Here is a 12,581-nt window from a genome sequence, read left to right as displayed (position 1 = left end):
CAGTAGCTCACATCGGAGGGTTAATAAAGCCCCTCCTGGAAATTACAATTCCATAAGCTCTCTTTGCTACTATTATTGGTTAAGAACCCAGAGAGAAAAATGAGTGGATAATTAGCAAGCCCAATGTTAAGTTTAGAAATGCCGCCAAGGACATGTGGGATAGTGGTGGCACCAGGGGAGAGGAGGGATTGAGTGGGTGGCGGGATTGAAACGGCATTTCTGCCGGTGAGCTTTTGAAGATGATGAGAGAAGTTAAAATAACAGTGCTAATCCTTAATCCCAGGCTCCAAGGGGAAAGCGGTGAGGAAGTTTAAGGGTGTCCAGGGATGTAGCCTTGCATTCTGGGAACCATCACATATGGAAATGGTCAAAAGCATCTGCAGGGTTTCTTGGGAAGTGGGGGAGCGGGGCTTAGCAGGTAGACAGAAGTTCAGGGACACCAGGCTGCCTCTGTTGTACAAGGACAAAGGCAAAGCTAAACCCCAGCAGTTTTGCTGATGACAAAGGAGGGAACATCATAGGCCCTTCCCAGCGTGGTTGGAAGTCGTTAATGGATAACCCGTGTAAAGGGCAAGCATATGTCCACCACCACGAGGTTGATACCCCAAGGTCATAAGTTTGGCAAGGGCAGGGGTCACTGTTGAGTTTCTAATTAGTGGATCCCTAGTACCTAACTTAGTGTATCAGAAAATATTTGTTGCTGTTTTTGACAGTGTTATTAACACCTTGGAGAGGGGACTTGAGAAAAATAATACTTAAACAATCTTCATTCTCTTCAGAACACTAAAGATTCTTTTTGTCCATCCCACGTCAGGAATCACCACTGTGCAGGTAAATATGGGCTAACCAAAACTAACCAAGTTAAACAAGATCTTGCCCATCGTCTCTCCCGAAACAGGGCTGGAAGACAGCATACTATCCCATCTCTCACAGGAGTGACAGAGTTTGCTTTGGTTTCACCTGTCTGACTCTTCACATTCTTTTCTTAGTCTCCTCTCAGATGCTGCCCTTCAAAAGAATAACACAGAGCCAGAAGATCAGCTCCTGGGTCCAAACCGCCACTGAGGAAGGCTCCTGCCTTTGTTTTAATAAGAACAAAAGGAAGACATACCTTTTTGTTTCCCCGTTAAAAAACTTGCTTTTGAGATTAGAACGTCCTAATTCTATTATATCCAGACTAAACAGAAGGTAATGAGGACTTTGAGTCCTGGGAGTTTGCCAGTGAGTAGGAAATTCGAGTTCCAGTCATGACAGGCCACAGTGAGTAGACACGGCAAGAACTATCATCCTAGGATCTAGATTTGAGGTACACAACCTTTTCCATCAACCGTCTTGTGCCTCTCAGCTGATACCATCAGGCAACGTCTTTGGTGGCCAGCCCCCTCCTCCCCAAAGAGACTGTCTGGAGGACAGCGTAGCACTGGGAGCTTCTGGGATCATTCACATATGCACAGACGAGTTTAAATATTGAGGCTGTCTGTCTAGACAGCTTTTCCAACCTCTTTGCTTCCCCATGGGACCAGCCTTTATTCTCCTTCCATCCAGCTGTGGAGATGATTGACATCTTTGGAATCCTCAGGGATATAGTGCTTTCCAAACACAGAGTCTTAAAGTGAGAGAAGGATCCAACTGAATGGCAACTGGGGGACTTTACTCCTAGGGAGATTTCACAAGTTAGGGACTGCTGCTACCCCAGTGGAGTCTCACACAAAGAAATCGGATCCCCAAGCTAATGGTATCTCCGTTATCTGGCTTGAAGAATGAGGAGTATCTTCCTATGTTCCAACTGGCTTCAAGTATATGAAGGCAAATTCTGTCTGAAATCGCTAGGGTTGTTTTCCTTGCAGAAGTGGACTATCTGATATCTCTAGAGACTAATAGTGTTTGTGGGATTGGTTCCTTCTGGGAATTGTAAGGGGACATTCTGCTTCTTCTCATCTTAGTTATACATGGCTCTCTTCTCCCTGGGCATCTTCACATTGTATTTTCATTATGTATGCCTATCTCTGTGTCCAAATTTCCCCATTTCATAAAGACACTAAGTAGACCAGAGACTGTCTAAGGGTCTCATTTTAATCGGAATGCCTCAGTGAAGACACTTATCTCAAACTGCACTCACATTGGGAGGTACTTGGGACTAGAGCTTCCACACATTAATTTTTGGGGGGAAGAACATAATTGAAGCTGTACAAAGTCTAAGCTGGCACTTTATAGGTTTATATCACTTTTATAACCTCACATCTTCCCTGTATTTGATGTACATGATTACTCCTTGAATATTTATTAAGAAAATTGCTTTCATCAAATAGATTTACTTAAAGGATAACTTTGTTTATAATATTAATAGAAAGCTAATGTTTTTAGAGTATCCACTATAATGATTATTAAAATTACATCTATCCCTCATTTCTCTGTTATGTAGGAATTTGTTCATCTGCTTTAAAAAGCATGGAGAGCGATGGAAGAACTATTGGACAAATAAATGAAGATGGGGTATGATGCATTTAACCTGAAAGTTCATTGCTTATATGAATTTTAAAGAATGAAAAGCCTTGGGGTGGGTACAAGGGGTTTGTCCACTGACCGACTGCCCTCCCAGCTATGATCTGTGCATTAATTAGGCTGCTGAACAAACATATCAGGAAGAGTAACTGTGTCCTGGTGCGCGCCTCGCCTCTATAACCAGCATTCCATGGACTGTTGTACTGTTGAACCCTGGAAGACATCAAAATTCTGAACAGAACAGTCTAGGAAGTCACCACTTTGTATGCATGCATGTGTGCATGCACGCGTGCCTGCCTGCCGGTGCATGTGTGTGGATAAATTAAACCAATAGGTCAGTTGAGTCACTTGACAGTGGTTAGGGTTGCCCTCTCTTTGTGGGAAGCTATCCTTATCACATCATTGCCATTAACAAGTCTGTGCGCATGCGCTGGAAGGTTTTCCCGCCTTGATTAATCTGACAGTTGGAACACGTCATGTGGCCTGAGGCAACAGGAGCCCATCAGAGACTGCCACGTCCCAGGCGAGCTTAGCTCTCTATATAAGGGAAGGGTTTTAGGCCCTTGGGGTCCCTCCTCGTTTGTGAAGCTTATGCTCTCCCTCTCAAGATGCATTAAAGCTTATACTGCAGAAGGATCCTGAGTGTGCCGCGTCTTTCCTGCTGGCGGGAGGTTGCGCGGGACATCTCTTGCCATCACAAAGGGCCAATTCATGAAGTAGTTTTGGGTGAACTTTCACCTTCTTTTCTCCCTTCCCCTTCTCCACCCCCTTCTCACCTCAGGCCTCGAAGGGGCTCAGCTGCAATGCCACCCTCCAAAGACACCTTTCTTTAGAGACATTAGGTACCCAAATAAATACCTAGATAACTCGTACAGTTCTTCCCTTTCTTTTTGGTATGATGAATTCATATCATTTATCAGATCTTATTTTTTTAATGAACTATTTTCTTTTTTAAACTTTTTATTGCTTCTTTGTGAATTTCACATCATGCACCCCAATCCCACTCATCTGCCCCTCTGCTTGTATCTGCCCTCCACCCTTGCAACCTCCCCAACATCAGAGAAAAAAATCTCATTGTGGAAGCTTCCGTATGGGTAGTGTGTCCTATACCCTTTTGTCCATACTTCTTTGCTTGCAAATGTTTGTTGCAATGACTTTTTGGTCTGAGAATGAGGCTTCTGGCTTCTGCTACTCTATCAATACTGGAATCTCACTGGAGCTCCTCTCAAATATCTTGTTGTTGCCTTGTGTCATGGAGACCCTATAGTTTTGGATCTGTAGGACTGGCCTCTTCATGAATTCCAGCAGTTTATTGATGGGGTAGATGTTGGGGTAGGCCAATTCAAAGCCCTGGATCTAGGCCTGATAGGTATTTGATAAGGTCAGCCTGTTGGATCTCCAGGTCTCATGGCCTTGGGGCTGGCTCACCAGCAGCCCTTACAAGGAAGGAGTAGCTCTACTGTGCTGCCCAGGGCCTGCTCTCCCAAGGGATGCAACAGCTAATGGGCAGGGCCAGATCTCTTACTCTGATGATCTTGGGACCAGCTCTTCCGCCTGCCTTTGGTGGCAAGGGGTACTGGGTAGACATCTCTTCTTCCACCTATGTCACCGTATGGCAGACAAATTGCAAGGCCAACTCTCCCATGCTCATACCCTCGAGCCAGCTCGCCTGCACCCTTGTCATCAGGGCCAGCTGTACTGTGCTGCCAAGGTGAAGTTCAAGGCCAGCTCTCCTAGTGCTGCAGCAGGTGAGGGGCAGGGACAGATATCCTGTCTCATGACCCTGTCGGGACCAACTCTCTAGCTTAGTGTAGGTGGTAAGGGCAAAAGGGAGGGAAGGGGAGCTCTCCCGCACTGAGGCCACTGCATAGCAGAAAAGAGGCAGGGCGTTGTTGTTGTACTCATTTATTGATTTTTATTTTATGTACATTGGTGCTTTGTCTGCATATATGTCTGTGTGTCAGATTCCCTGGAACTGGAGTAACAGACAGTTGTGAACTGCCATGTGGTTGCTGGGAATTGATCCTGGGTCCTCTGGAAGAGCAACCAGTGCTCTTAACCACTGAGTCACCTCTCCAGCTCTTTATTGTGTCTTATAAGCATTGACTTGCTTGAGTAGTTACTTAGATGGCAGATTAGTTCATTGCAATGTCTACTTTTTAAAAGTACAAACTATAGCCGTCTGGTTTACCATCCACCAACACACACTCAGCACTCAAAAATAATTGTGGAAAAGAAAATCAAAGGAATTGTCTTAGTCAGGGTTCCTACGGCTGTGATGAAACACCATGACCAAAGCAACTGGGAGAGGAAAGGGTTTATTAGGCTTACACTTCTGCATCACTTTTCATCACTGAAGAAAATCAGAACAGGAACTCAAACAGGGTAGGAACCTGGAGGCAGGAACTGATGCAGAGGCTATGGTGGGTGCTGCTTCCTGGCTTACACGCCATGGCTTGCTCAGCCTTCTTTCTTTTAGAATCCAGAACCACCTGTCCAGGGATGGCACCATCCATGATGGACTGGGCCCTCTCCATAAATCACTAATTTTAGAAATGCCCTACAGGCTTACCTACCGTCTGGTCTTATGAAGGCATTTTCTCAGTTGAGGTTCCCTCCTCTCAGATGACTCTATCTTGGGTCAAGTTGACATTAAACTAGTCGGCACAGGAATCAAATAATAATACATTGATTGGAAGGGTGATGTGAAGGAAGGAGAGGAGCTGGAGAGAAGAACAGCAGGGGCAGAAGGGACAAAGGCAGGGTAGGAGGGGACCAGGGTACTGGGGGCCCAGTGATCAGTCAGAATTTTACCTGCGGTGTGGGTACGAGAATATGAAGACAACTTTGCTTCTGCTCAAGACCTTGCTCCCTCCCCCCCAGTAAGAATTTTTTTCCCAGAAGAATTTCTTCTCTTCTCTCACTCTAACTGGTTCTCTGAGGAGCAAAATCAGCGGCTTCATTTTGGTGATCATGTGCTAGCATCCGCTGACAAGCCATTCTGTGCTGTGTAGAGATCAAAGCCAGGAAGCTAATCTCTGTGTTTTTCTCACAGGCCTTTGAGCTTGGCACCATGAGGTGCTACCCATGGTTTGTTAGGAGGCAATTTATTGGCCTAACCCATTTTCTCCATGTTCATCTTCATCTCATGCTCTAGATGAGGCATAATGAAGATGCTTAGTGGGCTTCCATCAGGGCATACACTTTGACAGCATTGCCAGTCGTGACCCAGCTAGTTCCTGGCTCTCCCAGAAACCTACCAGCAGAAGAGAAGGAAAGATACCATCTGATAGGAACTCTTCCCAGCCCCAAAACTCCACTCACAGACTATGTGGACCTCTCTGGCTGGCTGATGAATATTGAAAGTCCAGTCTTCAGGTATCACACTTTCTCCCCAACCTCTTCCTGATGAGGGTTGTCCAGCACCTCATAGATCAGAACTATCACAGGAGGTGCAGAGAGAAGAGGCCCACAGAGCCATGGGTGAGGTCATTTTGCATGGACCTGGTTCAGCAAGCATCACTTTCAGGAGGCTTCTTGTTACAATGCACATCAAGTACACTCCAGGCAGATGTCCCCGTCAGACATGAAGAACATTACGAAGGATGTAAAATGTTCCCAGCGTGGCTTGCTACAGCACTTTATGGGATGTGAGAATGGCGTTTGTAATTGTTAGGAATTTGGAAAGACTTCTCAAAATGGAAGCTGCCAGCGTCTCCTGGGATTCTCAGAGCTGTTCATATGGCAACATTTGCATTACTCACTCCAGATGTGAGAGCCTTTCCTGATACATACGTGAGAGGGGTTGAGGGTATTTCATAGAGAGAAAATGATCTGTAAAGGGTGATGGGCAGAAGAACCTACCTCCACGTCAGTCCCTCTCTGTCATCATAGAAAACAGTATCTTCTCTCATCTCGAACACCCTGGCACTTACAGCCTCTTTTATTTCCATCTTCTATTTAGGGCGACCCCTCAGCCAGATCGTCAGCGGGGAGTCCCGTTTATGTCTTACTCATCTTTGTATCACTACATCACCCAACATCTTGTGCTAGAGACGTTAGAAGCAATTTTGTTTTAGCTCTTTAGTAATTGGTACATTCCATATGTTAAAAAGATGGCATATTTAGGAACCTGAAACCGCAGTGTGCTGCTGTGGGCCAGGGAATATTTGGGGATCTTACAGCACTAAGGATGGTGGAAATGGTACTAATACCATGCAAATTGCTGACAGTTATGACAGCTAACGTGCACTGAGTGCTTATTATATGCAGAGTGTCATCTGCACATTGGATGCATCTGATCTTGATTTTACTGATAGTAATCCTGATGAAGTATTATGATTTGCACCCATCGTTATTATTAAATTTTTTATTATTAAAAATATAAACATATTTAAAATATAAAATATTTTATTAATTTTTGAGGATTTTATACAATGTAATTTGAACGTATCATCCCAATTCCTCCCCTTATCTCCTCCTGGATCTACTTTTACCTCTTCCCACCTTCTCTGTGGAAAAAAAAAATCTACCAAGTTCAATTTCTCCTGCTCATACAGTATGGGTGTGGGGCCTTGTCTTGGAGTGTGGTCGACCTCTCTGGGATGTATAACTTACTCTCCCTTCCCCGGAAGCCATTTACTGTCAATAGCTCCTCTGTTAAGGGTGGGGCTTGTGAACCCCTCTCCATCCCATGCTAGGATGTTGATCTTGTACAGGTCTTGTATAGGCAGCCACAGTTGCTCTGGGTTCATAAGTGCAGTGGTCTGGTCATATCCAGAAGGCATTGTTTTGTCTTGGTCTTCCCTTACCTCTGGCTCTTCCTCTGTTGCATCCTCTTCTACAGTGGCCCAGGAGCATAAAACATTATTTGTTTGTATATGTCTATGTATGTGTATGAGTATGCGTATGTGTTTGTGCCTACATGTGTGTGAGTGCATGCACATGTGTGCTTGTTCCCACAAAGGCCAAGAGAAGGCATCACAGCACCTGGAATGGGAGTTACAGGTGGTTGGGAGCTATCCAAAGTGAGTGCTGGGAACTGAACTCGGGTCCTCCGAAAGAGTAGAATGTGTTCTTCACCACCGAGCACTCTTTCTGCTTTGTAAGCCCATCTTTCAAATGAAACACTAAAGAAAAGAATAACTGCAGTGTGGGTTCTGACTTTAAGAGGGTCACACCATGAAGGCGTGTGTGTCACAACATAAAATGACAGTGATGATGCTAGATATTTATAACAATTTAAAAACAGCTTTGAGAAGACCATAGCAAGACTAACGAAGGTGTGCCAGCTCCAGCAGTGGGAGTTATGTGTGCATGTTTAAGAGAGAGAAAGGATGCAATTTAAGTGTAATAAGGGATCTTAATCAGATGAACAAGGGCTCTCTTTTGCATAAATTTCATAAGCTTGATTCAGTAGTATTGATGAATGTTTAACAACTACATTTCCAGGTGTGGTTTCTGACGAATGTGGGCTTATGTTTTCTCTAGCATTAACAAGTAAATGAAAGTGACATAAATAATGAACACATATGTCACAAGCTGATTTGTTTGTGAAGGGTAAATCTCTTTGCTGCACTGGGTGATAGTTTCCAAACACTGGAGTAATGCTTCTTCAAGCTTCCCAACAATTTCCTCAAGCTTTGCACTATGTAGTGTAAAGACTACACACAAAACCCATCTCAAGTTAAATGTGCTTTGCTTTTCTATGTCTAGACCTAGTGTTAGCAAAGTATAGCCCATAACTGACTGGCTTTTTTTTTCCTATTTAAACACACACACACGGGGTTGGGGGGGAGAGAGAGAGAGAAAGAGAGAGGAAGAGAGAGAGAGAGAGAGAGAGAGAGAGAGAGAGAGAGAGAGAGAGAAGAGAGAAGAGAGAAGAGAGAAGAGTGAAGAGTGCTGACAAGGTCCATGCCAAGTAAAACATAAATTATTTACTAGTTAGACATTTATAGTAAATGTTTGTTGACACTTATTCTATACAATGAACAAAATGATAATTAGCCTTGATTTCTGAAGCACTGTTGATTTCTGCGGTACAAATACTTCCTCTATGGCTATTTTGAAACTAAAACTATAATTATGTAAAGTTGGAAGAGTGTAGTCCAGAAATTCAGGATCGTGTTTCCACCTCAAAAGCACAGCAATCATTCACCTCAACAGCACATATAGTGGAAAAACACAGTGAAATAATTAGGGACTGATGGGCTTAGGGTAGTTAATAGCTATTATAGCTTAATTTGTTCTATTATAAGTTTACATGGTTTTAGTTTTTATAGTTACAATTCTTAATAACTACCTCAAAAATTCCTGAACTTATAATACTTATGTCTTGCAAGCAAAAGTAAGATGGCCCTAGAACAGCACACAGTGATCACAGAAACACCTGTTGACCTTTATTAATGGAGGATAGATGCTCTGTGGACGTCTATGATCCAGGCAGGTCTTTGAAAAGGATGTTCACTTCAGCTTTGTCTATAACAGACAACTTATTTTAAAATACATGTAAGTATCCACTGATAGAATATATTAAATGCTGCATATTTAAATTATGGGATATTTGTATTATGGAACATATATCATGCTACATTATAACAAAAAATACAATTCATTATCTAGTTCTATAGACGTCCAAGAGGATAGATATCAAAAACAAAATTTTGAAAATGGAAGTGCCAGAAGAAAATATGTTCAGATGATGTAACTGATGCTGATTTAAGAAACAAAGGGTGGTGCTCACTTTAGCAGCAAATATTCTAAAATTGGAATGATACAGAGAAGATTAGCATGGCCCCTACGCAAAGATGACACACAGATTCATGAAGCAGTCCATATTTTTAGCACCCTCATAGAAGCAGAGGGGGTGGGGGGTTCCGGAGGGGAAATCAGAAAAAGGGTTAACATTTGAAATGTAAATACATAAAATATCCAATAAAAAGAAAGGAAGAAACAAAGGGTGTAGGGGAAGGGAGGTGGCTTAGTGATGACCATGCAAGCAGGAGTGTAGGAGGAACTGCAGGCCTCATTGACAAGGCGGTCACTGCCTCTGTGTAAACATTAGTAAACAGTGAGTAGGGCTGCCCAGGCACAGAGGCAACTTCCACATGATAGCCAAACTGAAGCCTGCCTGAGAGCCTAGAGATTGGTGATGCAGACCATGACAGCCAATTGGAAACTGCCATTTAGAGGATTTACTTGCTTGGGACCAATGGGATTGGGTGAAGGGTATAAGAGGCACTCCCTGAGAATTAATAAATGAGTTGGCTGCAGCATTCTCACCTGCTCCTGGAGTCTGAGCCATTGGTTCCAAGCCTCCTCATCCCCAACCACCAAGGATGAGTACAGTAGGGCAGAAGGCTGTCCAGGGCTTAACAGCATAGGAAGACTGACCCCACATAAATTCTGGGTGGGTATGACAGCTCACCTATGTCTAGAGTCTCACAAGACAGAAATAGGAGATCTACAGAGCAAGGTGATTAGTGAGACTAGCCTTATCAGTGGGCCCTGGGTTAGATTGGGAGGACTTGCATTAAAAGAATAAGGTGGAAGAGGAATAGAGGAAGATGCTTGATATCGTCTCTGGCCCTCATACATATGTGCAAATGTACGTGCACCTGTACACACATGTGTAAATTTACACAGGAACACATACATGCATACACACACATACACAGAGAGAGAGAGAGAGAGAGAAATAAATAAAGAGCAATAGTGTTTATTGATGCATCAGCATGTAGTTAAGTTCTAAAAACACAGAAGGGGATGATGGCCCAAAGCTGAAGAACAAGAGAGCAGTCTAGAAAAAGTGAACAAATAGAGTTCAAGTTGATCTATGTGTAACTTTTTTAATTGGTCAAATTTTATAAATATTGACACACACATTATATCATAGGAATAAAGGTGGTTTTTAATCAGAATTTCAAATTACATGAAATCATTTCTTAAATTTTTAAATGCAATTTAATAGACTTTAACTTATTCCTTCGGGTCCTGTGTCATCTATTGTACATCTAAAAACAGTTTCACACTCATCCCTTAGGTCTAAGTGAGTGAGAACACAAATACATACCCTGATAGCACAGCACAGTTGAGAACTTGCTTACAAATCACAGCAGCTGAATGGTGACATCTCCAAAGACATGCCAAGTTATTTAATCAATGGGAGGATATTTTGACTGTAGACTCTCTCTAGTTTTATAGGACAAGTTGTACACTAGCTGTCTTCTGCAACCAATCTTGTCAAGATGCAAACTATCACACAGCCTTCCCATGGCCATGCTTTCTGAGAAAGCCCTGTCTGTCACTAAACTGAGCTTCCCTCTTTTAAGTTAAAAAGTATGAAGTAGGTAGAGTTGCTCCTCTTCCTTGAGGCCCAGACCTGCTCCCTGTTATCTGAGAACTTTCAGACTGGGGATAGAATCTCTTAGCCATTTGCAAAAAAAAAAAATGTTATTTGCCATAGTTACATCAGTTGAGGCTAGAACTTTAACCACTGGAGACCCGTCCATTCTGGGGTAGGGGTTGGGTGGGAGAGTTCAGCTATGGCTTGAATGATTTTCTCAAAAGTGAGCTGACAAGTTCATAAGCGCTCATAATAACTGCTTATTCCTGTCCAAATCAAAATGCAAAGAAATAGAGGAGTGGGGAGAAATGTAGCAGGCATTGTTTCCCATTCACAATGCTCTCTTCAGCTTAGGCAAATCATCACTACAGGGTTAGGGTAATGGTCTCATTCTGATCTGTGTAGATTCATGTCCACCATCTTTGATAAAGACTTTAACTCAGTGAGTGTCTCTGGACAAGTTCTAGTGTATCTATCAACTTTCAAACACTCTTGGCAACCAGTCCACTGGACTCAGATCATTCTACCCACAAAATAATTTAATTTCAGGGATGTATTGCTGACCCTGAAAACTTGGAAAGGATCAACATCAGTCCACTTTAGATGAATTTTTGACTCCTCGGATATGTTGAGAAGGGTCAAAGGTTTTCCTTCCTAAAAGTGCTTGAACTCCAGACAGATGCAAATATATTTATCCTCTAAAGCCTTCAGGTCTCAGCAAGGTTCTCCTTGCAAAACAAAGTGTTGGCTCCTTGCTGGCAGGTCCAGGCGAGAGGATAGCAGAGCTGTCCAGATCCCAATCCCATCAGGTCTCTCAGGGGCTGAACAGGATAGTGAGTGTCGATGGCCCAAAAAAACCATACTTGGCCAGGAGTCTTGTCAAAGCAGGAACACAACTTTAATGTGTCAGCCTCTAGCTTATATAAACTCAGAGCGTAAGGAGGAGGAGTTTTGGTGGGGTGAGATAACATAGGGGGAGGAGAAGGGTGACGGAGGGTGTGGAGTGACTGACAGGGCCAATGGCAAAGCTCTACATCAGCAACAGTGGGGGAGAGGCAGGGCCAAAGGAGTCTTGTTGAGTCACCCCGGTAAGGGAGTAATTGAGATAGTTCTCAAAACTCGAGCCAAGCTTGGGTTTGTCAACAAGGCCCAAACCAGGGCCAAAATGGGGCTCAGCAACAAAGGTGTCAGTTCTAGGGTAAGAACGTTATATGCATCTTCTCTCTTAGTGTTCAGAATGACCACAACAGTGCATATGTTCCATGCCACAGAGAAGACAAAAGGAATCCAGACAGGCAAAGCCACTTTCCAAAGCCACATTATTTGTTAGTTATCCAAGACTTGAGACTTCAGAAACATTGATAACTCCTGTCTATCCAGTTGGAGCTGCCTCACACATTATTTCCATGCTGGGTCTCTTCTTATTTGTTCCCCTGCCTCTGAATTTTTTCTTGATTGCTTTAAACATTTATTAAGCTAGTAGACAATGGTCATTTCTAGGATACCAGTTCTAACTGGATGAAAAGCAAATCTTTTCTAGTCCTCAAGTATCATTAAATAGTATACACAAACCAATAAATACAGTATGTGAATATTAATCAGGGTCTTCCAAAGAAGAACAGTATACACACACACACACACACACACACACACACACCACAGACTGATGATAGGAACCGAGTCATACAGTTTTGAGAGGGGGCCAAGAAATCCCATGATCTGCTGTCTTTGAATG

General features: G+C 43.2%; 1 non-coding gene across 1 annotated transcript; it reads left to right on the top strand.

Moving 5' to 3' along the window:
* Positions 1–9,236: 9,236 nt before the first annotated feature.
* On the top strand, positions 9,237–9,343 carry LOC114611779. Its single transcript, XR_003709888.1, has one exon. It is a non-coding gene; the product is annotated as a U6 spliceosomal RNA (small nuclear RNA).
* The last annotated feature ends 3,238 nt before the right edge of the window (positions 9,344–12,581 follow it).

The sequence above is a fragment of the Grammomys surdaster genome, unplaced genomic scaffold (genome assembly GCF_004785775.1).
Source record: "Grammomys surdaster isolate TR1022 unplaced genomic scaffold, NIH_TR_1.0 126121, whole genome shotgun sequence".
Classification (NCBI taxonomy): domain Eukaryota; kingdom Metazoa; phylum Chordata; class Mammalia; order Rodentia; family Muridae; genus Grammomys; species Grammomys surdaster.
This window is presented reverse-complemented; position numbering and strand designations above follow the sequence as displayed.